The sequence below is a fragment of the Leopardus geoffroyi genome, chromosome X (assembly GCF_018350155.1).
Source record: "Leopardus geoffroyi isolate Oge1 chromosome X, O.geoffroyi_Oge1_pat1.0, whole genome shotgun sequence".
Taxonomy (NCBI): domain Eukaryota; kingdom Metazoa; phylum Chordata; class Mammalia; order Carnivora; family Felidae; genus Leopardus; species Leopardus geoffroyi.
In genome coordinates, this window is record NC_059343.1 from 98,496,883 (window position 1) to 98,501,502 (window position 4,620).

Genomic DNA, 4,620 nt, shown 5'->3' on the forward strand with positions numbered 1-4,620 from the left:
CTGGCTCTGACCATTGATTCCAGTGAGCTGAAAACATGCAGGGTAAATTCAACTGAAACCTTCAGGACTGACTTCAAAAACCCTGCTAGGACTTTTAAACATCTGGCTCTTGAAAAATCTCTGTAATCCCTAGAGCCTGAAATGGAGAACGGTGAGACTCCCTGACTTCTGAGTAGATGCATACCATTCCAGAAGGTTCCTCTCAGTCCCGGTCTCTCCTCCCTTTCCTTTTGGCTCCTGTCTCCCTGCTTCCTCTTTCCTTTTTTTTTTTTTTAATTTTTTAATGTTTATTTATTTTTGAGAGAGAGAGAGAGAGAGAGAGAGAGAGAGACGTACTGTGATTGGGGCAGGGGCAGAGAGAGAGGGAGACACAGAATCCGAAGCGGGCTCCGGGCTCCGCGCTGTCAGCATAGAGCCCAATGTGGGGCTCGAACTCGTGAACTCAAGTCGGACGCTTAACCGACTGAGTCACCCAGGCGCCCCCCCTCCTTCCTCTTTCCTTCTCCCCTCAGCCCTACCTCCCGAGGCTCACTAAACGAATTCCCTTCCCGCTAAAGGCTGGCAAAGAAGCAGTGGGTTCAAGGGTTTGGGATGACGAAGACAAAGCAGTTTCGCGTCCGCATCCACGTGACTGCTGCTCACAGCATCCCAGATGGAGCGACATCTCCGAAGGCTTCAGAGGATATGCTAGAGAGCTGGGTCGTGGCCTCTATGGAGCCATTCATCCTGACATCTCAGCCTATCTTCGGAATATCTGCTCTCACAACATCCTAGGGCGTCTGCGGGCCGGTGGGATTCAGGAATCAAAGGCCAACAGAGCCAGGACCATCTCTCAGGGAGTTGGCCTGGGGAAAATGACAGACACTGGGTGGAGCGGGGACCTCCCCCAACCCCCAATGTTTGCAGACAGGTCGAGGCTGATGTAGATTGGGATTGGCGTTCAGGGCTACGGAGGTAAGGAATGGGGAGGAGGAACCCAGTACAATCCTCTGGTGGGGCTGGGGCGAGGGAAGACACCTCCCTGGGGTTGGAGGGATAAAAGGCAGAATGCTTGCAGAGTGATGCCTACTCGGGTATTTTCTAATAGCAGTTCCCAGCTCTGCCTCCTCCCCCTCCCCCTCCTCCCCCTCGTCCCTCTCCTCCCCCTCCTTCCCCTCCTCCTCCCCTTCCCCCTCTCCTTCCACTCCCTCCCCCCTCTCCCTCCCCCTCCTCCCCCTCCTTCTCTCCCTTTCCCCTCCCTCTCCCCCCTCCCCCTCCCCCTCCCCCTCTATCAGGTCCTTTTCAGACTCACTGAGGATCTCCTTCTGCCTGGACACCTTGGACTGGGGAAGGGAGGGGACAATCGGGAAAGTCACCACCACTTGCCACACTCCAGACTTGTCCCTGTGCTGGAGAAGAGCAACCAGATTTGGAGGAAGTCTGTCTTGTGTAGCACGTTTCGAATGTAGTTTTATTACTCTCAGGCTATACATCCAATCACACAGACTTGGCTCCAGGGCCTGGCTGAACAGACAAGAGTTTGTAAACAGACATTGTGGAAAGTTTCTAAACGCAGCCCCATCCATCCGCCTGCCTGCTAGCTTGGCCTGTTTTCAGATTTTCCCTTTCTCGAGTGGAAACTGGAGCCCAGAGGGGGCCAATGCTGTTGGGAGGAAAGGTGCAAGGATGCGGAAGGTCCGCGCCAGCTTCTTTCTGGACACATTCACTTCCTTTCCCCGGGTTATGCGAAAACTCTGGAATGATCCCCTCCACTCACCCCCTCTCCCTGGCCCTCAGGAGTACTAAGGAAGGAGGCCGATTTTCCCCTCACCTCCAGCCATGGCCAAACTGATGATCTCCAACCTGCAAATCAGCAGGAAAGAGAAAGCACACACATGTATCACCCACACTTCGCTTAGCCCAGAGCCTGGAGGTGTGAGGCAGCTGGGGCCCCCCAGCTGCCACCTCCGTGGTGGAGACCCTGCCAAGTGTCGCTTCCCCTATGGGGCAGCCCACAGGCCCCCCCTTCCACCCAGCCTTCAGCCCAGGGAGCAAAGAAGCAGCCAGGAACGCCACCCCACTGGAGGAGGGACACTTGCTTGGCACAGTAAATTGGGTTTTTACCACCCAGCCGGGCACAGAACTGTTCGGGCTTCCTTGCCCAGGCAGCTGAGAAGGAAGCGACCCCCGCTGGGTCTGGAATCAGTGATTCACGGGGGGGGGGGGGGGGGGGGGGGGGGTGCCTACCCAAACAGCCTCCTGCTGTCATTTTACTTCCTTTATTACCTAACATCCTGGAGAAGGAGTTGCTAGCCCTTCCTCCCAGGCCTGAGTTGAGTGACTGGTCAGTGGGACAAGTAAAGGCATGTCGCCAGGGCAGCTGGCCTCTAAGAACTCCCCCCAAAGAAAGAAAAAATGGTTAAAAAAACTCTTATGGCACACAAAGGTATAAAATAATGAAACATGGGGCGCCGGGGTGGCTCAGTCGGTTAAGCGTCCGACTTCGGCTCAGGTCGTGATCTCACGGTTCGTGGGTTCGAGCCCCACGTCGGCTCTGTGCCGACAGCTCAGAGCCTGGAGCTTGCTTCACATTCTGTGTCTCCCTCTCTCTCTGCCCTTCTCCTCTCATGCTGTCTTTCTCTTTCTGTCTCTCAAAAGAATAAACATTAAAAAAATAAAATTAAAAAGAATAAATAAAATAATGAAACATGAACACCCCTCTCGACTCTTCATCTCCCAAAGTCCATTACCCGACTTCTTGGGTTCCTTCCAGGAAAGAAAAAAGTGTGTGCGTGTGTGTGTGTGTGTGTGTGTGTGTGTATGTATGTATATATCTCAAATCATCACATTGTACACCTTAGACTTACACAATGTTATATGTCAATTATATCTCAATAAAGCTAGGAAAAAAATGACACAGTAGAACTTCTGGTTTCCAGTTCTGCATGTAAGAGCTTAGAAGCCACCGTTCTATCCTAATAAGTACAAAGCTGAGCAGACTGAAAAATTAACAACTCCTCTTGGATCTATAAGAGAGGGGAGGACTTAAGGCAAACTGTTGCCCCCAAGACTGGAGAGACAGACAAGCAAATACAAGGAGACATGGCTTCCCAAAGCCAAGATTCACTAGCAGAAAACTGCCACGGGAACTGGTACCTGGGCGGGGGAGACCCTGAACTATAACTAACAAGTTGATGGAGGTTCAGTGTGGCCAACTCTGCGAGTTAAAAACTAGCCAGGCTAACTGAGAAAAAAAAAGAAAGGACACAAATTACTAATATCAGAAATGAAAGAAGGGACATCATTACCAATCCTATGGACATTAAAAGGGTAATAAAGGAATACTATGGACAACTCTAAGCCCACAGATTTGATAACCTAGATGAAATGGACCGATTTCCTGAAAGACACGATTTGCCAAATGTACACCAGAAATAAACAATTTAAATAGGTCTATATCTGTTATAGATATTGACAATTTAAATTACTTATTGACATAATAAGTTTCCAAAACAGAAAGCACCAGGCCCAGATGGGTTCACTGGTGAAGTCTACCAAACATTTAAGTAAGAAATTATACTAATTCTCTACAATCTCTATCAGAAGATGAAAGCAGAGGGACTACTTGTTAACTCATTCAATGAGGTCAGCATTACCCTAATACCAAAACCAAAGAAATTACAAGAAAACTACAGGCCGATATCTCTCAAGAACATAGATGCAAAAATCCTCAGGGCGCCTGGGTGGCTCAGTCAGTTAAGCGTCCAACTTCAGCTCAGGTCATGATCTTGCGGTTTGTGAGTTTGAGCCCCACGTTGGGCTCTGTGCTGACAGCTCACAGCCTGGAGCCTGCTTTGGATTCTGTGTCTCCCTCTCTCTCTGCCCCTCCCCCACTCGTGCTCTGTCTCTCTCTCTCAAAAATAAACATTAAAAATTTTTTTTAAATCCTCAACAAAATATTGGCAAATAGAATCCAACAACATATAAACAAATGGTATTTATTTCACAACAAATGGTAGATATTCCAGGTATACAGGGCTGGTTCAACATTCAAAAATCAATTAATGTAATCCATCACATTAAAAAGCTAAAAAGGAAAAATGACATGATCATATCAATAGATACAGAAAAAAGCATTTAACAAAATCCAACACCCATCCATGATAAAAACTCTCAATAAACTAGGAACTTAAAAAACTGCCTCAATTTGATAATATGTTCAAAGAACTTACAATTCACATCATACTTGAAGCTTTCCCACTAAGATCAGAAGCAAGGCAAGGATGTCCCCTCTCACCACTTTTTTCCAACATCATACTGGAAATAGTAACGAGTGCAATAAGACAAAAAAGGAAGTAAAAGGTATTCAGACTGGAAAGGAAGAAACAAAACTGTCCCTGTTCACAGATAACATGATTGTCTATGCAGAAAATCCCAAAGAAGCAACAAAAAGACTACTAAAACTAATAAGCAATTATAGCAAGGTTGCAGGATACAAAGTTAATCTACAAATGTCAATTGCTTTCCTATATGTCAGCCATAACCAAGTGCAATTTGAAATTAAAAACATAATACCATTTACATTAGCATCCCCACAAATGAAATGCTTACCTATAAATCTAACAAAATGTGTATAAGATC